The following is a 26,510-nucleotide window of genomic DNA, read 5'->3' as shown; positions in this document are numbered from 1 at the left end:
GCGGCCGGGCAGCAGCAGCAGCGGCAGCAGCAGCAGCCTGGCGATGCCACCTCGGGCACCCATCGCGTCCCCCGGGGCTGGAGCGGCTCCGGGACGGCACAAGCACGGCCGGCGCCTGCTTCTGCTACTACTATATTTAATAAAGCGGGGCGAGGGAGGGACCTGTAACTTCTCCCGCCTGTCAGAAAGGAGAAATTCGCTCAGATTACAACCCCAATTTTCCCTCTTAAAGGGCTAGAGGCCGTCGCCACCCACACCCGCTCCTGAAAGCAGCCTTGTTCCTGCCGGGCGAGGAGAGGGAGGAGCGGGGAAAGAGCCCGAGGTGGGGTGCGAGGGGCGGCTCCGGAGGCACCGCCTGCTCCGGGCTAAGCAGGATGTCACAGAATCCCAAAATATTCTGAGTTGGAAGAGACCCACAAGGATCATCGAATCCAACCGTTATGAATGGCCCAGGCAGGGATCGGAGCTCGGTGTCATTAGCACCGTGCTCTAACTCACTGGATTAATCTCCACAGATCCCCTGGCACCGGGCACTTCTGGGGGAGCAGAGGCAGCTCCTGGTGTCCCAGATCAGGGACTTGGTCCCAAAGCTGCCGTTCCCCACCCCTGGCGGGGTTCCTGGAGCGGCCCTGCAAACCTCACACCTCTCTCGGCTGGCAGTCAGGGTGGCCTCTGGCCCTCAGGGCTCACAACACTGGGAAAAGAGCTTTCCAGCTTCTCCTGCTGGCGCAAAGCTGATTCAGGACAGTGTCACGACCCTTTGGAGACACCGCATCCCACCCAGCCTGGCTCCTTGCTCATGTCCCATCTTTCCCACCCTCTCCAAAGGTGCTCCCATCCTCCTCCTTGGCTCTTGTGGAGCACCTTCCTCGTGGATGTCAGGATTTCAGGCCCTTTTCCCCCATGCCGTGTTTGGCTGATGGATTACACGTGGCTTGTTTCCTGCTGGGTTAATTCTAACCCCTCCAGGGCCCTCGGTGTGACTTTGCCGTCTTTGGCAGCATTTGCAACACCTTCCAGCGTACAGTCATCTGCAAACATAATTAATTTGTTGTTTACTTTTGCTTTCAGATCATTAATAAAGACATTAAATAAACCTGGGGTGTGCTGGTTTCTTCAGTAACTTTTTCTGAGTAATTGCCAGGGGCTCGGTAAGTTCATTAGCTAATTCTGTTTAGTCTGGGGGTTTCATATTAGCCAGGCTGGCTGATTTGTACAGATTCAATTTTGCAAAGTATTCTCTTTCCTGCTCTTTATCTTAGGGTCTGCTGAGGGCTCTGGGAGGTTTTCTCTCTCTCTGTCCTCAGCAGACCCCTCTCCTTGCCCCTTTTAGGGGCTGATGAAGGAAGAGGGGGGTGCAGGGCTTGAGCCTTCAGGGCGGAGTTCCATCTCTGCTGTCCCCATCACGTCATGAGCAACAGGTGGGCTGAACACATCTATTCCTCTCCCATCTGCTGGGACCATCTCCAACCCACCAGAACCCCCTCCAACCCACCAGGACAACCCCAAACCACCAGGGCTTCCTCCAACCCACCATCAGGCATCCCTGGCTTTACTTCAGGCTCTCTGTTCTCATGTTTCCTTTCCTCGCTGGGCCACCGGGAATGAGCCACCCTTTGCCAGGGGAACGTCAGGCCTGGATGAGGGCAGCAAGTACAGCTCGAGCAAGGAAATGGCTCCAAGCAACCTGAGAATCCTCCCCCTCAAGGATGCTCAGGGTCCACTCCACAGGCAGGAGGCTGGTGGGAAAATATCCAAGACAAACCTGTCCACAGCGAGGACAGAGGAAAACTTCCACTGCTTTTTGAATTATTTCTATATTTCCACCCTCCAACAAGGAAATCACAACCTCAGCTTGAGACTTCCCGTGTTATCCAGAGGAACATCCCCAGCAAGTGTCCTGCCACGGGCAGCTCCGGGCGCCCCCCTGGCCGGGCCCTGAGCGCAGCCCTGCGCCCCACATCTGGCCAGCACATTTCCCAGCCCTCAGCCAGCCCCGGCGGCGGCGGGGGATTTGTTTTTCCCTTTCCCAGCCAACATCTGGCAGAGCGGCAGAGGGGCAGAGCCAGGGCGGAGCGGTGTCCTCGCTCTGTGGGCAGGGCTGGCAGCCTGGCTCTGCGCGGGGACCCTCATCCTTCCCCCCGCAGGGAGACAGGGCCAGTGCCAGCTCCGCTGCCGGGCACTGCGAGCTGCCCTTTGCTGGGTGCACACCATGAGGAGCTGGAGGCTTGGGGGGGACTTTGAGGATGGAAATAAAAAGAAAAAGAAAAATTAATTTTCTTTCCTTCCCCTGCAGTCCCAGGGCCGGTGTTTGAGGCAGCCACAGCTCCCATTCCTTCTGGCTGCTCCCTTCCTCCTCTCGGTGCTGGCTGACCCGCCGGCCTCCGGACGCATTTATTTATCTGATCCCAGCTTTATTTAGGAAGTGTTTCCAGGGCAGCCGGTACAGAGGGAGGTGTGGAGGGCTGCCGAGGGGGTCCGCAGCTGCAGCCCTCCGCCCAGAGCCCTGCCACGCCCACGGGGCACCCTCAGCCACCCCATCGCTCGCAGGAACCCCACCTCACCCGCTGCACCCAGCCCTGTGCGGGCTGGCCAGGCTGGGAGTTCTTTCCATGGGAGAGCCCTTTCCATGGAGATCCCTTTCCCTGGAGATCCCTTTCCATGGAGATCCCTTTCCCTGGAGATCCCTTTCCATGGAGAGCCCTTTCCATGGAGATCCCTTTCCCTGGAAAGCCCTTTCCATGGAGACCTTTCCATGGGAGGGCCCTTTCCCTGGAGATCCCTTTCCATGGGAGATCCCTTTACATGGGAGATCCCTTTCCCTGGAGATCCCTTTCCCTGGAGATCCATTTCCCTGGAGATCCCTTTCCATGGGAGATCCCTTTCCCTGGAGATCCCTTTCCCTGGAGATCCCTTTCCATGGGAGATCCCTTTCCCTGGGAGATCCCTTTCCCTGGAGATCCCTTTCCATGGGAGATCCTTTTCCCTGGAGATCCCTTTCCATGGGAGATCCCTTTCCCTGGAGATCCCTTTCCATGGGAGATCTCTTTCCCTGGAGATCCCTTTCCCTGGAGATCCCTTTCCATGGGAGATCCCTTTCCATGGGAGATCCTTTTCCCTGGAGAGCCCTTTCCATGGGAGATCCCTTTCCCTGGAGAGCCCTTTCCATTGGAGATCCCTTTCCATGGGAGATCCCTTTCCCTGGAGATCCCTTTCCATGGGAGATCCCTTTCCATGGGAGATCCTTTTCCCTGGAGAGCCCTTTCCATGGGAGATCCCTTTCCCTGGAGAGCCCTTTCCATTGGAGATCCCTTTCCATGGGAGATCCCTTTCCCTGGAGATCCCTTTCCATGGAGATCCCTTTCCCTGGAGAGCCCTTTCCATGGAGATCCCTTTCCCTGGAGATCCCTTTCCATGGAGAGCCCTTTCCATGGAGAGCCCTTTCCCTGGAGAGCCCTTTCCATGGAGATCCCTTTCCATGGAGAGCCCTTTCCATGGAGAGCCCTTTCCATGGAGATCCCTTTCCATGGAGATCCCTTTCCCTGGAGATCCCTTTCCCGGGAGATCCCTTTCCATGGGAGAACCCTTTCCCTGGAGATCCCTTTCCCGGGAGATCCCTTTCCATGGGAGATCCCTTTCCATGGAGATCCCTTTCCATGGAGAGCCCTTTCCACGGAGATCCCTTTCCATGGAGATGCCTTTCCCGGCAGAGCAGTGTGGCTGTTAGCTCGGCACGGGCAAAGCCATCCCTGGCGGCCGTTTCCCTGGAATGCCAACACTCACCTGCAGGGAAGAGGCTCGCTGTGCACCCTTCAATTCGGCACAGCTCAGCTCCTCTCCATGCCTTCATCCCCCAAAACGTCACCCCGCACCCTGGCTGGGCCTTTTGGCAGAGCCAGGCTCCCCTCTGCCCCCCACCGCGGCACAGGAGGGGGTCGGCCGCCCAGGGAGTGAGGACGGGGGTCCCTGTGAGGGGCTGCAGCGGGGGGAGCAGCTCTGGCCGAGGGAGGAGAGCTGCAAGCGTGCTTGGAGCGCACGGAGAGCGCCTGGAAGGAAAATCCCATCCGGCGCTGGCAGGAGACAGCACATTCATGAATGCTGCTGGGATTCGGCTTCTCAGCATCTGCCTTCCCACGTGCTGGAGGGATTATAAAAGGAAATGAAACAAAGGCCTCGGAGCTGACCTGGCTGAGCGCTGCCCTGCCCTGGGGGTGGCTCTGGCCCGAGGTGGTGGCAGGTCCGCAGCCTTGGCCGTGCACCCCTTCCCCCGGGAGCGGGGCTTCCCTCTGTGTGAGCCTTGTCTGTGGGTGCAAACAGCTGGGCAGATGTGCTGGGCTCACCCGGGGGAGCAGAGCGGGATGTCACAGGGTTTGTTTGGTGTTTCTGACGTGCCTGCCCTGTCTTGGGATAAACTCAAGGAGGAAGAGGATGCTGCAGGCAGCCAGGGGTGCTGCAGGGAGGTTGGGAACGCTGCCTGCCCCTGTGCTAGATGGGAAGAAGCACGGTCTGAAGCCTGTTTCGTGTCTGCCAACAAACAGAACGTTGCGCTTGTGCTGCCACTCATTTAAGGAGACGGTCGGGCAGGGGGTGCTAATTGTCCTGACAAGCTGCGCCTGGGCTCTCACCACACCCTCCATGCTGCCTTCACACTCCGGTGCCTTCAGCTCTTGCTCCTTCTCGCTGCAGCTGTGCTGTGGCACTGGGCAGATGCCAGGCCTGGGCACTGGGTCTGCACCCCCCACGCAGTTTGGGGGAGCCCCTTGCCCTCAGAGGAGCAGGATGGGGGTGAGGATGTGTCCCCAGCACGGTGAGCAAACCTCTCTTCTCTGTTCGCTTGGTGCTACTTTGCAGTGTGGCCACCTGGGTACCTCACACGCAGCCTCTGTGTGGGGATGGGGTTCAGGTCCCCAAAAGTCACGTGCTGGAGCGTGGGACAGCCCCACAGCTCTGCCGCTGCTCCCCCAGACCCTGTGCAAGGGGTTTGATGTGAGCTGGGCTTTATTTACACCTGTGGGGGCTTGGAGGGCTGTGATTGTACTTCCCTGTGACTAATGCTTTGTGCTCTTCCTTGAGCACAGAACACATCACTCCCCAGCATTAGTTTTAAAAAGGAAATCGATACAGCCCATTTATTTTTAGCCTGGATTTAGGATGCTCTGGAAGAGGAACTGAGCTGTGATTTGGAGGCAGCAGGCTCACCACCTTCTCCAGGGCTTGTCAGACAGAGGAACCAGCTTTTAACAGCAGGTAGATATTGACTGGTGTGTTCTCATGGAACTAATGCCCCACGGTGTGAGTGGGGAATTCTCTGAGGACGTGGGAAGGGCTTGGAGCACGTGGGAGAGCAGTGGGGAGCTGCGCTGGCCACTCGGGCTGATTTTGTGTATCCAGTGAAGTCTCGCGGTTTAACTGGGCTGGGCTTGGCCTCGGGGACCTTGTGGTAGAATTGTAGAGAGGTTTGGGTTGGAAGGGACTTTAAAGGTCACCCAGTTCCTGCCACGGGCACCTCCCACTATTCCCGGTTGCTCCAAGCCCCGTCCAACCTGATTTCGAACTTTTTTCACGAGGCAGCCGCAGCTTCTCTGGACAACCTGTGCCAGGTGTCACCACCCTTCCAGGGAGGAATTTCTCCCCAGTCTCCAATCCAATCCCTGCCAGTCTGAAGCCGTTCCCCCTCCTCCTGTCGCTCCACGTGCCAAGCACGGTGCCTGCCTGCAGCAACGCTCTTCCTCACCAAGGCAGAGCTAAAGAACAGGAAAACCAGCCCGAGGCCAGGGCAGGGCTGGGAACACCGGGAGCGGGGTGGGAGGTGAGGAGGATGCAGGAGGAGCTCTGGGGCGGCCCTGCTCGGCTGGGTGCCGCAGCGAGCGCGTTCGGGACGCCTCGGTGTCACCGGGAATGTCACTGTGGGGACCCTCCTGCAGCGGGCAGGGCTCGGGAGCCGCAGCCCAGGAGATGGCACCAGCGCTCCGCGCTCGGCCGCCCAGGGACGGGAGGGAAGGATGGAAGTGCCCGCAGGGGAGGGCAGGGATGCTCCGGGGGGGTTGGGAAGGGCAGAGGCCATGCGGGCCCCGCTGCCAGCTCGGGCCGTTGTCTCTCCCAGCTCTAAGCGGGTGGGGACACGCTGGGGACTGATCCCCCTGCTCCTGGTCTGGCACTCGTGCTGATTTGGGAGGCTCTTACCGTGCTGCTGCTTGGCCTCTTGTTGTCCACCTCTGCTGTCACCAAACCCAAACACACCGCAGCAGCAGCTCGAAACCCTGACCCTGGAAAGCCCCGGCTGCTGCTTCTGAGAGGAAGATGAAGGTGCCTTCTTCACCTGGGCATGTGGTGGTTTCTCCAGGTGCACTGACCTGCTCAGGGAAGGTGCTCGTCCTCCCCCTCTCCATCCCCAGCAAAGCTCGTGGTGCCTGAAGCCCCCGAAGCTCTTATTCCTCCCCATGTAATGTGTGGATAAATAAGCAGAGAAAGATGCGCTGACACCACTCCCCCCTTTCGCAATGCTCCAGCTTCCTGTGCTGTGGTTTCCCCTCCCAGTCAGGTTTAACCGGGGGATTTCTCTCCCGGCAGAGGAACCCATCTGTCTTGGAGCAGATTAGAAAGATGTCACTTGGCCAGCACAGCCATTTATCACAGCGGCTGGGGAAATTAGCAGGGCCCGAGCAGGGAGGAGGGAAACTGGGCTTGTCCTGGAGCTCTAAGCAGAGGTTGTGGGGAATTCTGGCTGGACTGTTCCTAGCTTGGCATTAATTTGTCCTGAAAAGAAAACCAGAGCCTCGGATTTCCACCTTCAGGTCCTGATGCGGCAGAGAGCAATAAATTCTATCAAAATTTACAGGGCAGAATAGCTGGGACCTCTCAAGCATTGGGGTTTTATCCAAAAGCTAATATCCTCCTTCCAGTTGTTAATTCCAGCAGCCAGGGTGTAAATGAAGCCGTAATAACAAGGCGGGACAAACCGCATCACCCTGTTGTGGTTTGCAGGGTTACCTGCACCCCTCTGGGAGCAGCCTGGGGGACAGCAGTGGGACTCAGTCACTATTTGCCAGCTGGAAACATGACAAAACTCAGGAATGAGAAAAAAAAAAAAAATTTAAAAAAGGGCAGTTTTGCAGCCACAGCGCTGCAAACAAACGAAGAGTAAGATGCAAATTAAAACAGATAAAAAAATCCCTTGGCAGTGTCCCCTTTAAGCGTCACATATTTTTATCTTGCTCCGGTTTTATTTGCTGGAAAGAGAAACATAAAGAGAGAAACATTCAATTAAACCTGCTTGTCAGCTGGAGCCCCCAAGCTGTGTCTCTGGGAGAGGGGGCTCTGCCAGGAGTCTCCTCTGCACTGTTCCCATCAGGGAGGTGCTGGGTCCATCTCCTGCCTGTCTGCTCGCCCACCCGCGCTGTCACAGCCAGCTGGTGGCACCGGGCTGTGTGTGCCAGCACGAATCACCATAGTAACCGGGGCCTCATTTCTGGCAGGGTTTGTCCCCGTGGCAAAGTGGGGCTGTGCCTTCCGCGGAGCAAGGCTGGCTGTCCTCAAGCACCGTGCCCTGCCCTCCTGCTCTTCGTGACCTTCTTTCTGTGAAGGCACAAGGCAGCGGAGAAGATGTTGCCAGAAATAATCCCTTTGCGTGGGTACTTAGACTTGTCCTGGTGGGAAGGGGATCTCCTGGCCCGGGCGGGAGGTGATGGTTAGCGGCGGTGCGACAGGAGCGGCTGCAAGGTGGACATCTGTCTCCTCACAACTACAGTGAGACCAATGCCTTATTCCTGTGCGAGAATTCATCAGCTGGAAACGACTTTCTGTCTCTATTGACCCTGGGCTGGAGCTGAGCCAGGGACGTGGAGGGAAAAGGGTCAATTTACCCATGAAAAATGCTCCTGAGGTACCTTGAGCCTCTCTGTGCTTCAAACACTGGTGGGACCGTGGACGTGGTGTGCGTGGGGAGGTGCTGGTAGGACTGGAGCACCTAGTAAGGGTGCAGGGAGCCCTGCTGAAACTTCAGGTGATGCCCATGAGCTGAGATGTGGGAGAACTGCGCTCTCTCTCTCTCTCTCTCTCTCTCTCTCTCTCTCTCTCATTTTTGGTGGCATACCAAAAATGTCAGGGAGAGTGGCAGCTCGGCTTGCCTCCTGCCAGGATCCTGCAGCCCACCAGCAGCTTCACCGTGGCCCTGGAAAGCTGTCATCCACTGATATGGCACAAGTAGAGCTGTTTCACTGAAAAATAACCAGACAAAACACCCTCTGTTGTGCTTCCACTCGATGTGCTCTTGGTGAATCCACGGCTGTGTGCACCAGGGTGTGCCTGGGTCATGCTGCAGATGGAGAGAGGGGAGGAGGAATGACAGAAATGGGACAAGAGCCAGCAAAGACTGACTAGCTGGAGAAGGAATTGGGGTAAAAATGTTTAAGGTGAGAAAAGAGCCCCCGTCCCTGAAGCATCCATCACCTCCTCAGCCTTCTCCAGCCAATGTCCCTCTTCCCCCCGTACTCCTACACCCTCTGCATCTCTCCAGCTGCCCCCATGCATGGTCCCACCCTTTCCTACCCCCATCAGAGGCCCCAGTTAAGGAGCTGTACCTGCTCCCACAAAATCATGCATCCCTCTCCTCATGCTGTCTCTTGAAATGGACAAAAATTTCCCATTGTTACTGACTTTGCTCATTCCACAGGCTCTCAGGGAGGCACATCAAATTTAATTCCTGTACAGGTAATCATTATTTTTATTTTCTAGCTTGTTAGGAGGGCCAGCTACATCCCAGAAGACTTTGCTGCAAAAGCCAAGGCTGCCAGGATGTGTGTGGAGAAAGGATCAAGAAATCTTCATCTGGATGCAGATGATCCCCAGACAACCCAGACCCTGGGGGAATTAACCACAAGAGGAAGAACTTGAATTGGAGGAGGAAAGGATGAGCCAGCTGTAAAGAAAGGAGGAGAGAGTGTGGAGGCTCTGAGGATGGATTTTTGGAGTAGCTTTGGGCTCTATTTGTTGGAAACCGCTCCTTTGTCAAACAGAGAGCGTGTGGGGAAGGCCAGGCTGGATAAATCTCCCCAGTTTGAAAGCAGGCATCTAGAAACGCTCCAGGATGTCCATTCCTGTGATTTGTAAGCGTCCAAAACAGTGAAGAGTTGGTTCAAAGGACTTTTTGCCTAGGAAATGTGAGTTTGCAGTGCAACACGTAAAGACAAAAAAATGAAGCAAACCCTGATGACTGAATCCAGTCAGGATTTCTGGTGGGGTGGGTTTGGCTCCCATCCTTTCCTTGCAGCTCTTCTGGCCACCTCTGTCTTTGCAGTGAGGACAACAGCTTTTTGGGGTGACAAAGCTCTTTCCTATCATTCCTAGCAAGAAAGTGTCTGAAATTCAGAGCGCCAAAAGGGGATTCAGGAAACTGGAAATTCAGTCCCATTGAAAACTCAGTCTTGCCCAAATTCTGGTTTTGGGATTGCTGTCACTGGCTCCCAGCCCTGATTTTCCAGCAAGGCTCCAGCCCTGGAATGTAGGGGACATCCTCAGCCTGGCACAGGGTAAGTCACTGAATATGGGCAATCTTTAAATATTCTGTGTTAGAGTGACTTGTGAATGTTGTGCAGTTAATAGGGATTAATGGAAATTAAATTGTTGAGAAGCCCGAGGAGACTGAAGTGTATTGGGAATAAGGGGGAAGTGTTACCTGGAAAGTGCCTGGGGAGGTGGCTGCTGGCAGGGGACGGGGTCAGGGATGGAGGGTGGGGGGAGCTGGGGGATGATGTGAGACAGGATCTCACCCTGCAGAAGCTCTGGGGGCAGGGCAGGGATGCAGGAGCAGAGCTGCCTGCAGCCTCACAGCCCCCTTCCCCAGTGCCTGTCTACCCAGAGGGGCTCAGCTCACCTCCAAGTATGGCTTGTGGGGTTTTGTGTTCATGCTTTTTTCATCTGGAAAACTCTCATGGGGGCAGCTGTTGAGAGGCAAAGAAGCTGAATTGGATTTTGTGCGCACGAAGTAGGCTCTGGTTACATAGTCCGAGAGAATAGGATCCTAAATTGGATTTTGCTGCTCACTTGGAATGGGCTCCAGTCGTGTGGGATTATTGGGGATTTAAAGCTAACATATAGGAAATGATAATGAAACCTTCACCCAGCCAAGAAGCTGGGGAGCTGCTACATTCACAAATGAGGAGGAATCTCCCAATTAACACCTGAGCCACGAACAGAGCAGTGCTTGGGGTGCTGGAGTGTAAATCAAAATGTAGAGGATCACAGGTGGTTATTATCTCCTCCTCTGATGTGAAGCAAAGGCGCATGGCCAGCTCCATCCCACTCATTTCCTTTCCATGCCTTTCCCAGTCCCAGCCAGGCAGGCCCTCATGGGGGGCTTGAGGGTTTTGCAGCTCCATGGATGGGTCCTGCCAGCGCCCATCCATGGAGCTGCTAAAATCCTGTGTTCTGATGTAAAATCAAGAATAGATTTTTTTTAAAAAAATTATTTATTTATTTGGTTTTTTAAGAGTGAAATTTTGGCTGTTTTACTGGCTTTGCCTGGTGTTGCAATTTAATGCCTGACTTTTTCCACTCTTCTGCCTCACCCTTGTTTTGGCCCCAGAAATGTGAAGGCCGGCTGGTGGTGTTATTTCTCCTCTTGTTTTAGCATCACCCCCAGAGCTCTGGGACATCAGGTGGAATGTTCCAGAATTACCTGGCACTGGTGCAGTTCAGTTTGGGAAGTGCTCCCACAAGATGCTTAGCTGGAGACCATGGCTGGGAGCTGGGGCCTTGGTCTGATCCAACAGCGATAATCCAAGTGGAGCTGTGGGAATGCGTTTGACAAAAGGTGTGTGTGGTCAGCAGGTGAGATTTGGGGTGTGAGGCTCCCTGGGTGGGATTTGGGGGTGCAGTGGGGTGTGAGGCTCCCTGCAGGTGAACCTGGCTGGTGTTGGAGGCTCCTGGCAGGGCTGGGTGCCAGCAGATGCCACTCCAGAATGTTCCACTCAGCTCCCTGCTCTGCTCCCAGAGGGCTTCCCTGAGCTGGGGCTGGCTGACCTCCAGCCCTGCCCTCCATCCCCTCCTGTGCCCCACATCTCCTGCTCTTCATCCAGCTGCTTTCCAGCCTCTGCTTTGTTTTCCTGGCGTGCTGGGTGTGAAGTGTGAGGCCAGAGTGGGCTGCCCAGCGACTCCAGCCCCAGGTTTTGGGGCTCAGACTGGGGAGGAGAGCTGGGAGCAGAATCCTGCAGAGGCTGTTTGTTTTCTGTCCCTTGCGTGGTAGGCTCTCACCTCTGCCTCAAATTACAAGTCATGTCACATCTTGGGAGTCTTGAAATTGTGTTTCTCAGCAATGTTCCCAAAGAGATTAGAAGCACTGAGATGGCTGAAATACCCTCTGAGCCCGGAGCAGAACAAGCCACTGAAAAAGGAATGGGGTGGGGAAAGAGCCGCAGCATCCTCACCAGGGTGGAGGGGAGGGCTGGGGGCGGCTCAGGGCCGGTCCCTCCCCAAATCCCTCCCGGCTGGGCTGTGCTGGTTCATCCTGCTGCTCGTGGGATGTGGGAAGAGCAGGGGCAGCCACCTTCCCTCTGGCCCAGGGTGGAGAGGTCCAACCAACATTCCAAATAGCTCACGGCATCTTTTAACCCATGGAGCACGAGGTGCTGCTTCCCAAATTTACAGGTGGAAAGTGGGGAGCTGTGATTTGTGGGAATGAAGAAGGGCCAAGCAGCAGATGCCCCTGAGCGTGGAAGGGGTTGGTTTCCAGGGCTGAGAGGAGAAGGCAGAGATCCAACCCTTCCTGATGTGAGGCAGAAGCTGCCTGTCTTTCTGAAGCTTGCACAGTTGTGCAGCTCCGACACTTCACGTCCTGGTTTTGCTGCTGGAGCCCCCGCACAGCAGAGAGCTGTGTTGGCTGTGGGTCTGTGTCCTGGTCCCCACTGTCCCCCTCCTTCCCTCCCATCCTTATTCCCATTCCTGGGACCGTGCAGAGCTGCCTGAGATGTCACCACAGCGAATTGGTCCCGAGGTGCTGCTTGGAGGGCCTGGCTGCCAGAGTGATTTGTGATCAGCCGGCAGAGCCGACACATCAGGCAGCAAAGAGGGACCTCCTGGAATGGGAGACATCCAGCCAGGCAGGGATGGAGCCGGCCACACATATTGGAGGGGCTGTTAAAGATGCAAACTCGTTATCTCCCAGGCAATCCAGAGCCCCTCACAAGGATATCAGTGCTGGAGCACACACAGGGATGATGGATGCATCCATAGGAGCGGGTCTTGTCTTATGGAGTGCATGGAAAGATGAGCTGGTGACAGACGTGTCTGCAAATGTGGCCATCACCCCAAATACGGCTTGGGAAGAGCTGCAGGGTGTGAGGAATGGGAATGGCTGGAAGGGGCGTCAACAGAGTGGGACAAACCAGGGTTGACTGCACAGAGAGGCCTCGGGTGTTGAAAAGCCAGGTGCAGGAGGAGCTGGGATTGAAGGAGGAGCTGGAGTGGTTGGGTTTATTTGGTGATCTGCCTCCCCCTGGGATTCAATGCTCCAGGCTTCACTGGATAATTATGCTGCTCTGCTCCTCGTGACCTGTGAGACTCAGCTACGGCCTTGCCTCTGAGGTCAGCAAAGCTAATTGAGCTGAATGTCCAGGGACGGCATCTACGTGGCTCTTTTCAGAGTGGGCTTTTTCCACACCTCTGGAAAAATGCCAGTTGAAAGGGAATTGCCCTCTCCTCTGAGCCTGGTGGGACCTGCTGCTCCTGTCCTGGCTGATCTGTGCCTGGGGGAAGGTGGTTCTTCAGCACAGCTGGAGGGAGAGCTGTTGGGGTCTGAAAATTTTCCTGCCCCGGTGAGAGACCCCTCCAAACCTATTTTTATCTGGCTGTGCAGCTTTGTCTCGGCAATAACAACGTGCTCACTGTGCAGAGTGAAATTAATACAGAGCCACATTTACCTTGGGAATATTTGAGCAAGTTTTTGAATGAATATTCATTGGAATTTTCATGCTCTTATGTCTTGCTTGGCCCATCATGGCTGTAACTGGGCAGCCGGGTCAGCGCTTTCCGGGGCACCGCTTGCCGTGTCAGAAATGCTGGAAACGTCCCAAAAGACAGCATCCCCCTCTGATTTTCTCTGCAGCCTTTGAAGTTGTGGGTATGATGTGAAACCTGATGCTGACACCTGTACTGTGAGGAAAGAGGAGCTGTGCCCGGGTGCAGCTCCTGTCTCCCGTCCCTGTGGTGCTGCTTGGCTGGAGGAGAGGGAGCTTGCAGCCCTGAGAGGGAGCGTGTCCAACACCCAGGAGCCAGGTCACAGCTGCAGGATATGCTTGGACTCTGCAATTGTAATAAAAGTATGTAAGCTGACCTGTGGCCAGCTCCACAGAGAGCTCTCAGTGCTGCAGCTAAATGAGCTGGTGGCAGATTTGGGCAAAACTAAAATTAAACCAGGTCAGGTACAGGCAGTATTGTGGAGCCAGAGTTTCAAAGCACGCTCGCTCTGAGAGAGGGAGAGCAGGAAAAAAACCTTCCTGCGTATGCAGAGGACATTTCCAGAGCTCTAATCCTTTGATTATAACAGATCTTAGGAGAAACTGTGCTACTCCTTGAAGATGGGAAGGGAAAAAACCCATAACTATTCTGAACTGATGGAAGTGGAGCTGCTAATCAGAGGAGAATAATGATCTATTTATTGGATGTGAGACATTTAATAATGAAATACCAACTGTCTCCCCTAATTCCTGTGACTAATGGAGAAGGACATGGTAAAAAGTGCCGGAAGACAGGCTGAGGTGGGGCAGTGGATGTTTAGACAAGGACAAAGAGAAAACGTGAACCAGAGGCTGCCAGGAGCTTCAGGAGGGAATGGGGGTTTCCAGGCTGTATTTCAGGAGAAGGGAATAAAATACACCTATGGATAGAGCCATTAACCAGCCAGGGGAGCTGGGGCTGTTGGAGAGGAGCTCAGGGTGCCAGTGCAGTGATCCTCTCCTGGACTCTGGGAGGGGAGAATGGCACATGGGAATGGCTTGGATGGCTCGGGGGGGCCGTGCTTGGCACAGCCACCGGACGGATGAGGCGTGACAGGTGGATCCTGCTCCATTCCTGGAGCTGCACGGGCCTCCCCCAGTGCAGTAGCACAGCCTGTAGCTAGGTGCCACTCAGCACCAAGGCGTCATCATGTTTTATGGACTAAGAGAACATTCCCTAATGCGCCTTGGAACATTATCGTAAATAATTAAATCTGAACTGCAGTTGTCACAGTAAATGAACAAAAGATTGTTCCGCTCCCCATGTGCAAAGTACAAATCACAGACTTTTAGTCTCCCTCAATTTTTACTGCCAATTTAAGGAAAATGGCAAAGAACTGATATAAAGTTTCCAGGTTGGGAGAGAATCCAAAATCCCTCCTAAAAAGCCAGCATTTGGGCAGATCGAATCTGTTTTTCTCTCTGCAAGGGCTGAGGGGATTGGGAAGCTCGTTGAGATGGCTCAGATCATAGAATTTCAGGATGGCTTGGGCTGGAAGGGACTTTAAAGATCACCCAGTCCAATCCCCCTGCAGCGACACCTTCCACTAGACCAGGGTGCTCAGGTTTCCTGGGATTTGCAAGCCCTACCTTAAAATTAAAGCTCAAATCCTTCTCTAGCTAAGGAAACACTTCCCTTAAGTCAAAGGGATGTAACAGGGCACAATTAAGGAGCTATTTATGCAACAAAGGTTTAGTTTAGCTCTTTGGCCATCCCACTGGTCAGCTGCTAGAGCCAAGCAGAAAAGCAGTGTTCCCAAAAGATGGGCTTGACAGCCTGGGCTGGCCAGGGCTTGAGGAGAACAAAATACAGCCTGTGTCTGGAAGGATGGCTCCTGTATATCAGGGATCCCTGTGGCCACCCAGGCTGTGCTTTGGAGACTGTCTCCTGCCCCCTTCCCTTGCCTTGATTTAAGGCTCTTGTGTTGAGGACATAATTTGCTGCTGGATCCTGCTGCCTGTGATATCTATCCGAGGTACATCTCGCCTCCCTAAATCTCCCTGTACGGGTCTCAGTTCAGTGCAAAATGACACTGCAGGTGTCACCAAGGTTTAGATGGGATCCCCAGGCTGTGGCCACCATGCACACAGCCCTGGCCTCCAGGCAGGAGAGCGAGCGAGAGGCAGAGTGATCACCTTCCTCTGCTCCATTCCAGGTTTATGGTGCAAAACGTTTTAAAAGGGTGAGTAATTAAGTGCTGCTCATAAAAAGGGTTGCTTGGCACTGCTGCCAGACTCCTCTGGTTCCAGGATCCGTGATCCAGACAGGGCTGTGCTGAGCTGAGACCCATCCTCTCCTGGGCACCGGGCTCATCCCGTGGGCAGAGCTCATCCCAGTTTCCTCTGACAAGGAGGATGGAAACTTTCCATGTGCTGAAGAGTCCCCCACGGACGAATCCATTCCCAGGCTGTCCGGCACAGGGGGTGTTTCTCCTGGCACGATCCAGCAGTGGTAAATAATCCAGAATTTGTGCTTGATGGATGTTCGTTCTACACCAGCCCGTCTCCTGAGAGTTATATAATTCCCTTTCCTGCAGCTCAGCTGTAAATCCAGAGTGATTCATGGCAGGTCCCTCCACCAAAGGCATTTCCAGCCCTGCCACCCTCGGGCAGAAAAGGACAGGGCGCAGGGCACGGGTGGCCTGTGCTGGGCTGGGAGAGTGCTGCTTGCCCAGGCACACTGGGCCTCCACAGGCTGAAGCTCTTGTGTAGGGTCCCTCTGAGTGGCATCGGGTGTCCCATGAGGATGGGACAGTCTGGCCCTCTTCCTCTGGCTGACAGCAGCCTCTCTTCCTTTTTCCTGGTGTTGTGGTGCGGGTGAAATGATCTCTGTGGCTCTGGAAGGGTCCCACCAGCTCTGAAAGTCCCAGAGAGCAGGGGAAGCAAATTACTGATGGATTTTTGGAGGAAACCGTCCCTTATTGTGCTGTGTAAGCTCCTGCCTGGCCATAAGCCTGACTGAGGTGGTGGAGGCCTGTGTGGGATTTATGGTCAGGCTGGGCTCTGCCCACTCCAGTGCTGCTGGAGGGGGTTGTGGCACCCCGGGGACTGGGGAATGAAGAAACAGCTCTGCAAATATTCCTGTGGCAATGTGTTCCGTGCTCAGGGATGATATCCTGTCTGCAATATTAGCACACATGTAACAGAGTATATCCCTGTTCCCCCCTTAAATCAGATGGGCCCCGTGGTGGAGGGAGCTGAAAAACAGCCAAGGCACTTACAAAGACAGGGAAATTTAATTAATTCTTATCTCTGACAGAGGCAGCAAGCAGCAGGCAGGAAAAGGGATCTTTCTGGCCTTTTTTCCATGCTGAGGAGCTGGAGAATAAGGGAAATTGCAGGACTCTGCCCATTCCCATCCTGATGCCTGATCATGGGAATCTGCTGGGAGGAAAGCAAACAGAAAGCTGCCAGCCTGCTGCTCGTAGGCCTGATCCATCAAAATCCAGGCACCCAACCACATAACAACACTGGGACATATAAATAGCTATTTCCAGGTACTTGAAGTATGTCTAAATAAAACCAGTTCAGCTCAGCTGCTCATCCCAGACAATAAATACCTGTACATCGTGAGGTGTGTGTGACGCACGCCCATTCCTACTTGGAAAAATATTTTGGAGTGGTATTTATCTCTGGGGGTTGGGAAACCACAGCAAGGCTGGATGGTGCAGTGAGGGGCAGAGGGGGTGCTGGGGAAAAGGGGGCACATGTCTGATGGTGGGATGGACACCCACTGAAGAGGTCACCTTCTGCAGCTGGTCCAGAAGCTTCAAAGCAGCGTGGAGCATTAGGTTTTGAGCAGATCTAGGGTCAGGAGTGGTGTGCTGCAGGAGCACAGCTGCTCTGAGCACCCCAGCTTTGCCCCAGCCGCTCACCCGCCCCTGGGAGATCCCCCTGCCTTGGGGCAGAGGTGGGGATGGTGGGACCGGGTCTCAGGGACAAACCCCAGCCACACTGAGGCTGTAGAGCTCTGGTCTGGGCAGGAGAAAAAGGTCTCTGGCCTGTGCAAGGTGTTCGAACTCCATCCAACTTCACCAAGGCTGATCAATTCCTCAGTTTTTAATGCTCCTGTCCTCCCCAGAAGCCTCGCTTTCTTTTTTCTCTGCTTTTCCTCCCTGTCACTGGCCATTGCATTTTCATCTTCTTCTGCCGATAGTTCATTTTCATTTGACGTATTAATCTATGCTTCTTTCTGTAAAGATAACTCATCCCTGCCTGATGGCAGGAGTGCATAACCAGCACCACGCCAGGAATATTTTACTCCCTTTGAAAAGACGATGGAATAACAAGTAACCAGAGTAGAGCTGGTATCACCCATCCATTTTAAGAAGCCAGAGGTCCCTGGCAGGAGGCCTGGTGTAAGAGCTTTGCAGGTGGGTGGAATTTGGAAGAGGAGCTGAGAGGTCACGATGCCCAGGCGGGACTGGATGCTGGGGCCCCCCCTTCCCTACACACACTGGAACGTTGGGCTGTTGGCTCCGGGTTCATTTATTTGCTGCTGTTAATCAGCCTTGTGGCTGGCTGGCAGCTTTAATGCTGTTTATATAAGGAACGGTAGCAGTGTACAAGAGCAATTATTCCCACCAATCTGCCCGGGGGTGGGAACTGTGCTGATCCCACCGCCCCATCCTCGACAGCGGGGGTATGGGAGGCACCACACAGGGTGCCAAATGTCACCGAGAGGAAGATTTGACAGCAAAAACTGCCCAGCTTCCCCTGCACCCATCTGACACAGCTCTGGGGATGCTCCCGGTGCTGTTCCTTTAAATGCTTAAAAGGACTCCATCTGGTTTTAATTATTCAAATGAGCTGACAGGGTAATCAATATAAACGGTTAAATGTGGCCAGGACGAGTGTCAGCTCTGCTGCAGCACCTATAAAAGCTCTGGAGAGGGGGGCTGAGCTGCTGGGGGGGTGCTGGGGCTCCCCTTGTCCGTGGGCACGGGTGGCATGGCAGCCTGGGCTGGGGGTCACGGGGAGGGTGCGTCTCCACAGCCACCCCGTCAGATGCAGGATTTAAAGCCATAACCTGCGGTTCTTCTGGCTCTGGCTGCTTTTTTATTGCTAATATACTGCTAATTGCACTCTGCTGTGTGGTGATACTAATAAAGAGAGATTTAGAAAGCAGGAGGCTGGAGAGAGTAAATCAAGGGCACGGCACAGCCTCAGCTCTGTGCATCGCAATTACCTGCGGCTCCCCGGCACCGGGAAAGGGTGAGGGACCCCAGCACCTCGGGGCCACAGCACCCAGGTGGGTGACACATCCTGGGCTGGGAACCTTGTCTCCTCCCTGGCGCCTGTGTCCTTGTGCCCTCCATGGCAACAAAGTTTCTCCTGACCCCTTTCTCCTCTTGGAGCTTGTGGCCGTGCTGCTTTTTTTGTTGTGTTGCCATGGAAATGCTGCCTGCATCCATCCCTGGTCCTGCCTGTCTCCATCCTGCCGCGGTCCTGGCTGTGTCCTGTCCACATCCCACCCTGGTCCTGCCTGTTCCCACCCTCGGTGGAGTGCCACAGGGTGCGTGAACCTCCCTCGGGGTTCAGAGAGGTTCTCCCACCTCTGCGAACACCGGACAAAACGTTATCAAGAGATGAAAGAGAGAGGGAGGAGGGGGCTCCCCCGGGGTATTCGCTCTGTCTCTGCCGGTCCCTCGCTGCTGATGCCTCGGAGCAGGTGGGATTCCTCAATTCCTCAAGCTGCAAAAGGCAGCCACCGAAAGGAGAACAGCTGAAATTCCGCGCGTGGCAGAAGGGGAGATGGCAAGAGCTGGGGGAACAGTGACATTCCTGTCACCACCTCCAGCCAGCCATGAGCTTTCCAGGTTTGTCCAGCCCCGGGTGATGGCAGAGCTGAGGCTGGGCCGTTCCTGCTCCTTCTGTTCCCAAACCCTCATTTTTGCTTTGTGTTACGGCATGGAAATATTTGACTTTACAGCCTGAGTTTATATTGCCTGGAAGTAACTTAACCATGCTCTCTAAGTGTTGAAGCTGCATTTCTTTTTGATGATTTCAAAGATTTATTAAGTTCTCCCAGGGAGAAAGAAGGAAAGAAAAAAACCCCAAAAAACCCAAACTATGCCAGCAAATAAGATTCAGTGGTAAGCCCAGCAAATAAACCCAAAATATATGTGCAGTGTTTAGAGATTTCGCTGGAGCATTCACTTTCTGCCAGCTCCTGTCTACAACAGGATGTAGATGTTCAGTATTATCCTTGGCTGGAGAAGCTTTGATGCCTGATGGTGTTTTCAGGGTTCCCCATTTATTTTGGGGTGTCGGATGCAGGAGCTGAGCTGGAGGTAATTTAAGGTTTGCTAACAGCTGGAACATCAGGAAGCGATCATCCAAACCACTCAGCTGAAATTAAAACATGGTAAGTGCTTCCTGAGCTGGAATCTGGAGCAGTTCCTGGGCAGTCTGGGAACACAGGAGATGGGTCCAGTTCACCGCACAAGTTAGTTGCAATTAATTAATGAACTGGTTCTATTAATTTACTCCCAAATCCAATCACTGGGGGATGAGGTCACAGCTGGCAGAGATGTTCCAGCAGGTTGCAGAGTTTTCTGAGAAATAAATTAGCAGCATTTAATTTCAAGAATCCAGGGGAAAAAAAAAAAAAAAAAAAAAAAAAAGTGTGTTGAGAAGTGATGGAGGCCTGGAAATCAGCTGGGGCTGCAGCCTGGAGAGGCAAGGCCAGCTGTGAGGTGGGTGAGACACAGAGCCAGGCTTCCATCCAAGCGTATTTCCATCAACCTGCTGCTCCCAGGACTGAGCCATGCTCCTACAGAGGAGAAACTCCTGGGGGAAGCCAGCCTAAATTACTGTCTCCCCCAAATAGATGTGATTTGAAGCAATTTTCTGAAGTGTGGGATTATTACAGGTAAGTTATATATTGATTTTGAAGGCTTTCAGGTGAGCAGAAACATTCTTGCCTCATCACAGAAAAGATGGAAGGGTTGGGGTGTTTCTTTTTTTTTTTTTTTTTTTTCTTTTTTGAGGGAAGAAGAGGGAAATGCACCATAATAAGGCAAAAGTGAGACATAGGAAGGCAGAGATGGGTTTGAGATCTCCAAAAGAGCTCTAGCCACTGAATTATCCACAGTCAGAGGTGGAAAGCAGGGAATTGTGTTCTCAGGGTCCCACAGATGTTTGCTTTCCTCCCTTTTCCTCTGCACCAGCATCTCTCCAGCCCAGAGAGGGAGCTGCTTATCAGGGGGAGTGCTGAGATAAATCCCTGTTAATCTCTGCTCCCTGTACGTGAAGGGCAATGGCTCTGCATGTTATTTTCTCACCTGTTTGGTGAGCTGATGGAAAATCCAGTCATCCTCTTCCAGTCCCTGCTCTGACAGAGGCTGAGATGCTGTGTTTGGGTGTGGGATGCTGTGGGAAGATGAACTGGTGCAATTACCCACAACCTGCCAGCAATCCACCTGCCCTGGGTACTGCAAGAATTGCAGCTTTCCTCGATGAAAACGACCCTTTGATGGGACCTGGGCTGCCCAAATCCTTCCCAGTGCTGCTGGAGAGAGGATTGCTAACATCTAACCCGTCCCCTCCTTTCCTGCTCTCATCAGATGCAGGGAACAGATTTCTCTCTCCCACTTTGCAGCCATCACCACCTGTATTTTTGCAGACTCAGTTTTGCCCTTGACACTCTCTTCTCTGGGTTAAGCAACTCAAATTCATTCAACCTTTTGTGTTTCCCGGATCTTCTGGACTGACTTCCTTGAATCCATTAGTGGCTTCTTAGGCCGGGAGGAGGGAGGGTCCTGCCTGAGCCCCAGGCTCATCACCGGCGATGAGGCGAATATTCTTCCCCTGCCATGATGCCTTGGGGCCCTTTGGGGAGCTACAGGGGATATTTTAAGCAGTTGGGGGGACTTTTTTGCCCTTAGCTCTTTTGCAGAAGGCTGGCAGCACCACTTGCAGCTGAGGGATCAGCTCTCAGCATCTTTATCTAAGCACATCAGTTTGGCTTTTCCTGAGCTCAGTCCTGCAGGAGCACCTCGCTGCTTCTCCCTCCATGTATATATTTAGGTATTTCCCCATATCCAATTAATGCAGCCCCTGCCTCGATCCAGCCTGCCTTTCATCCTCCTGCAATAAAGCATCTTTTGTTAGCGGTGCACTGCCGGCCACGTTCCTCCGCCAGCCTCGTGTAAAACATCCCTAGCCCCTGCGAGACAGGGACGCTCATTACCCTCTTCTGCAAACCTTGGTGCTGGGAAGGGCAAGGGAAGAGGTTCATTATATTTTGAGCCTGAGCCCCCTGGGTGAGAGGCAGCCAGAGAGAAGGAGAGCTCAAGCATTGCTGTGGTTAGGCAGAAAAAGTTGGGGCTGTAACCCCAGGAATTGGTTTAGATCCTGCCAGAGCATCATACCAGGGTTTTTTTTAGCACTAGACTCTGTATTGCTGTGGCTGCATCTCAGTTTGGCTACTGTCATTTTGGCCTGAGACAATCTGAACCTTTTCCTCTCCCCCCTTTCCCCATCAAAACCCCTTTGAGGCAATGGATGTTTTTTCCACTGATGACGCATTTTATTTCCATTCTCTCCCCTCCTCTCCCCTCCCAGCCCAGGGATAATGAATCCAGCCTGGCTGGAGTGTTCAGGTGATGATTCTGTAGGGCTCTTCCTGAACCTGCTGAGGCTGAGGGTGTCCTGCCAGTGGGATACCATTCCCAGAGGCTTAGGGAGACGGCACTTGGGAATAGAGTTCTTCCCTGGCCCCTCCTGCCAGCAGCGCAGAGAGGTTTTTTGGGAAAGGTGCGACTGGGATGGCAATCACCAAGCTGGGCACCACCTTAACTCTGCCCCATTTGAGACGTCTTGTACAGAGCGGGGACATTACAGGACCTTTGGAGATGGGATAGCTCCTCCAAAGCCCTGAGGGATGCCACCCTTCTCCCTTCCCTTTCCCAGCAGAGGCTTGTGAGCAGGTCATTGTCATCCCTCTCCCTCCTGATGGATGCTGTGCTGTTCCAAGTTTAGTGTCAGTGGGTCTGTCAGAAAAATTAATTTTTTAATTAAAAACATTTTTTTGGTGGTGCTTTAATGTCTGGATCTGGAGTAATTATTAGTAGCTCCAGGGAGACCGTGCTTTAGAAAAATTGTTGGTGCTACTGCAAAGGAATTTATCTGATTAACGTCAGCCTTCACACGTGGCTGTCAGGGGGGATGGATGAGGGTGGGAGTCCTGCTGCTCTCAAGCAAACTGATTAATCATGGAAAACGAGGCAGGGCTCTGCAGGTGCTGATTTTCCACCTCAGAGGTGGGCTGGGAGCATCAGTGTGGAGCTCCCTTGCCCTCTACCCTGTACACAGGTCCTGGGATGTGGCTTGAAAGACTGGAGAGGTGAGTGATTGGTTTGACCCCAGCTGGAATAAAGAGGCAAGAAAACACCAAAAGAGAGCATGAGCAAAACCTCGGATATTCTTGCCCCCATCCTGGGTGGGAATGGAGGGGCTGTTGCCACCCTGGGGCTGGGCATGCTTGGTGATGTCCCCATCCAGCCCCTGCCCTGCTGTGGCCACTTGCACCATTTTCCACAGCCAAATCCTTATCCCAGCCAACGATTCCCTGAAGGAACCAGCTTTTGCTTCCCAACTCATTATAAGTTTATTCCCATGCTGAAGTGCAAGCTTTTAGATTTTTCCCAAAACTCCTGGCTCTGGAGGTTTTTTGCTGGTTTAATCCCTGTAGTCCTGTGCTGGCTAGTCCAGCTTTAGATTCTCTTGGCTGGGGGTGATTAACTGGGGAAAGTGGTGCAAAGGCAGCTGTTTGCTCATCCATCCCCTTCTGCAAGCACCTCCGGGTGACAGGGAGGGAGGGGATGGATGGATGCAACAAGAGGTCCTGGGCTGTCCAGAAGCAGGAGAGACCAACCCCTGCACTGCTCAGGACTCTCTTCCCCTCGCAGAACCTGTTTACCCAATTCCATCATAACATTACCAGCTACTTCCCTAATGGGTTCTGCAGGCTCCAGGTAGATCCTACCCTTTGTGCCCAATTAACAGGCTGTACCCTGGAGAGTGGGAGGCAATACAAATATTTTCCATGTAGTAATAGGACTTTTAAAAAAAAATTCCTTATTTTAAAAATTTTTGGCTGTGGTGCTGTCATTATAATATTGATTTGACATCCAGGTGTCAGAAACAGCTGGATGGCAGAAAAAAATGGCAACTTTAATTCATTTTGCAGGCAGGGGGAGTGGGGGGAACAGTTTCCTCGAGGCTTTTCCTCCCCCCAGCACCTTCCCTCAGCGATGCTCCATGTTCCACCCTGACAGGAACATTTATAAACTGCCACTGTGGGGAGTATTATTAACAGCTCGATTCCTTAAAGATGCAATTAATTATTCACCTGCTTCCAAATCAGTTTAAGCAGCTTCTAAGCTGCAGTGTAAATAAAAACCTTCCCAACTCTCCTCTCCTCTTCCGCACACGCATTCCCGGTATTCATAAAGCGGAGCTATTTAAATTGAACCAAACCAGCAGTTATTGTAAATTACTGCAGCTCCATTGGCTTCCCGGGCTCTCCGCTGAGTTACGCCAGCCAGGATTTTAACTCATCCTTGTGGGGATGGCAACTGTCGCTATTTTCTCATTTGCCACATTTTTAGGCTATTTTTACCTTGCTGCTAAATCCCTCCTGTTTTCTCATGCCTGTCCCCCCTCAGCCCAATCTCCCTTTTACCTGCTTGCTATTCAATAAATCATCCCCTAAATGATCCCCTAACTTGAGCATCAGCTACAACGCCTTGGTACAAGGTTTATTTATATTTTTTTTTTCCCTCTTTGGAAAGACGCTGATTAGGTCTCAGCTGACTGCTGCTTTCAAAGGAGGAAATGCCGACTGTGCTCCAGGGGGGTCTGCAAGCAAAAGGCTCATTTATTGTGCTTAAGTTTCTGGGCTGAAATTTAGATTTGGCAAATGGTAGAAGAGAAAACATTATAAAAAGAGGTTTGGACTTTTTTCTTTCAGGGAAAGCTGAGACCTGCGGTGGATTTTAATGGGAGTGGATGGGGCAGAGCTCCTGAAATACCTCGTCATCACCACCCAGAAATGTTGAGCACCCACGGCTGAATGGACAAGGATGCAAGCAGGAATGCCTGGGGGATGCTCACCTCCATAAATAGACTACCAAAAAAAAAAAAAAAAATTAAATGGATAAAAATCCCCTTTCCTCTCGCACGGGTCCATCTCCAGCGTGAACGCAGCAGCCGCCTCCTGTGTTTGAAGGAGGCCAGGCCAAATCTTTGCATAGATTAGTCGTTAACAATGGAGTTAATAACGATAATGGCACAAACGTCCTGTGCCTGCGTGAGCTACACTTAGGAAAATCTGCCAGCACCAGGTAATCACCATGTTTCACACTGTCAATGAGATCAATCATGTCGAGAGCCCATTCATCAATCAGCTGTGCCTGGGGCTTAGCAGGCAAGGGGGGAGTACAGGCAGCTCTCAATGCCTCAAAACACAGCTCCTGCGGGAAAAGGGGTGGTGCCCCGGGATTAGAGTGGGACGGGGAGGTGTCAAAGTCCCGGTGGGCTCCAAACCCAGCTGGGTGCCCGTGCTCACCTCTCCTCAAGGGTGCTCCCCTCTCTGTGGTGGCTGGGGCTGTCGGGGCTCCTCTGCCGGAGACAGATTGTTTGTTGCTGTTTCCCCATCTGGCTGGAATCACGTCTGTCTTCCACTGTGTTATTTGTTGCCCGACTGCCACCTGTAAGCCGTCCTTTCTGCTTGGCTTCCCGGCAAGGAGATGTCCTCAGCTGCACGGCCTCAGCACCGCCCTCGGGTGCCTCCACCCCACGTGGGATCCCGGTCCAGCAGCGCTGGAAATCCTGCCCCAAGGAGCTTTCTGCTCTGAAAAATAGGACCTTGCCTCAAAAATCCTCCCCAAGCCTGTAGTCCTGGCAGAAAGGAGCCAGCAGGCAGGGAATGGGCAGCTGTCCCGTGGCAGCTTCGCTCCAGCGAGCAGCAGGAGGTGATGGAGAGCCTGTCCCCATCTGTGGAGAGGGCAGTGTTGGACCCCGCCCCGGGGCAGTCAGCCAAGCACGGCCTTGCAGAAAGGACAAGAACAGGCTGTAAAAGAGCATGTTACGGCCAGTTTGGGGTCTGCAAACCCTGCTGGACAATCCTTTATGGCTGCTGTGCTCTTAAGGCAGAGACACCCTCAGGGCAACTTCAACACGTCCCAGCTCCTCTCAACACCAAACCTTGTGGACAGGCACAGCCTGGTTCTGGGGTGGGCAGTCCTGCCCTGCCTGTGTGTCCTCCCTGCTGACCGATGGGAGCTGAGAAAGGGCTCCAGGAGCTGCCAGCTCGGAGCTGCCGTGTCTGGCAAGGCTGCCACTCCTGGTCTATAGGAATTAAACAGCTTCAGGCACGGGAACATGGAGGGGACACAGCCCTGCCTGTCCCTCCTCTGGCCTCTCCATCCAGCCCCAAACCACCCTGCTGCTGCCAGCACTGCCTGCAAAGATCTGCTGGTCTCCAGCCTCTGTGCTAGATGGGGATGCAGCCTGGGGAGCTCCTTGGCTGAGGGGGCTTCAGGCTCACTGCCAGAGTAGGATTTCAGGATTTTGGGCAGAGGATCATACCCCTTATTCTGCATTTTAATGAGAAGGGAGCAAACTGTGCTACCTATCTCGCCACTGTACCAGGTAAGTAGAAGTGGCAAACCCACCACCAGCATTGGTGATGCTGCCTCCAGGCAGCCAAGAGGGTGTCCTGAAGGACCTGGCACTCAATTTGAACTCTTACCTGCATGGAGCCCTTGCCTGTGCAGCACTTTTACAATTCCTGGGGCAAATACTGTGGCAGAGCACAGCCCATGAGCCCGGGCTCAGCACTGTGCTCTGCAGAGGTTGAGCTGGACGTTCTCAGAAACCGTGAGCCTTCCTTGCAGTTCTGTGGACAGCATCCTCATCTTCCTCAATGTGGTACCCAGCTACCTCAGCACATCTGCCAAGGATGCTGCAGATGTTGCCCAACAGGTAACAGCATCTCTCTAGAGCCTCACAGCTGCACCACGAAGGGATGCGGGGCTGGTAGTGGGGCAGAGTGAACCTCAGGAGCCCCCATTTGGTTCTCCTCTCCCTTCTCCCAGCCTTGCCTGGCCCATTCCCCTCTTTTTCCGGCAGCAGCCCTTTCTTCCTTCCCTCTTCTTTTCCCCACTTCTGGGAGGCTTGATTGCCTGGCTCCCTTCATTAGCATGATACCTCCTGGAAAATTGGTAAACAGAGGCGTATGAATGAGGTGTTGATTGCAATCAGCGGGGGAGAAGGGGGACTGAGAGCGCTGGAGAGGCCACCGACGCTTCTCAATCACCCGGTGGTCCGGGCCGGCTGCTGGAGAGGATCCGCTCGCCGGCACGACCCCTGCGGGGCGGCCCACACACGCACCTCGTGCCGGGGAGCGGATCCTCTGCAGCAGCCACCCGAGCATCCCTCTGCAGGAGGGCGCTGCGTGCTCGTCCTTCCCTCCGGGGAGTGTGGGATGCGGTGTGGAAGGGTCCCTCGGCG

The 26,510-nt window shown here is 53.7% G+C and overlaps 2 long non-coding RNA genes across 2 annotated transcripts; one reads left to right on the top strand and one right to left on the bottom strand.

Moving 5' to 3' along the window:
- Positions 1-4,615: 4,615 nt before the first annotated feature.
- On the top strand, positions 4,616-14,252 carry LOC120759009 (uncharacterized). The gene is made up of 5 exons (XR_005703100.1): positions 4,616-4,807; positions 5,140-5,247; positions 7,476-8,411; positions 8,734-9,527; positions 10,628-14,252. It is a non-coding gene; the product is annotated as an uncharacterized LOC120759009 (long non-coding RNA).
- Positions 14,253-21,066: 6,814 nt separating this feature from the next.
- Positions 21,067-26,200, bottom strand: LOC120758745 (uncharacterized). The gene is made up of 3 exons (XR_005702994.2): positions 25,750-26,200; positions 24,565-24,849; positions 21,067-24,469 (listed from the first exon to the last, which is right to left on the bottom strand). It is a non-coding gene; the product is annotated as an uncharacterized LOC120758745 (long non-coding RNA).
- Between the last annotated feature and the right edge of the window lie 310 nt (positions 26,201-26,510).

This window comes from Hirundo rustica, chromosome 13 (assembly GCF_015227805.2).
Source record: "Hirundo rustica isolate bHirRus1 chromosome 13, bHirRus1.pri.v3, whole genome shotgun sequence".
NCBI classification, from domain to species: domain Eukaryota; kingdom Metazoa; phylum Chordata; class Aves; order Passeriformes; family Hirundinidae; genus Hirundo; species Hirundo rustica.
This window is presented reverse-complemented; position numbering and strand designations above follow the sequence as displayed.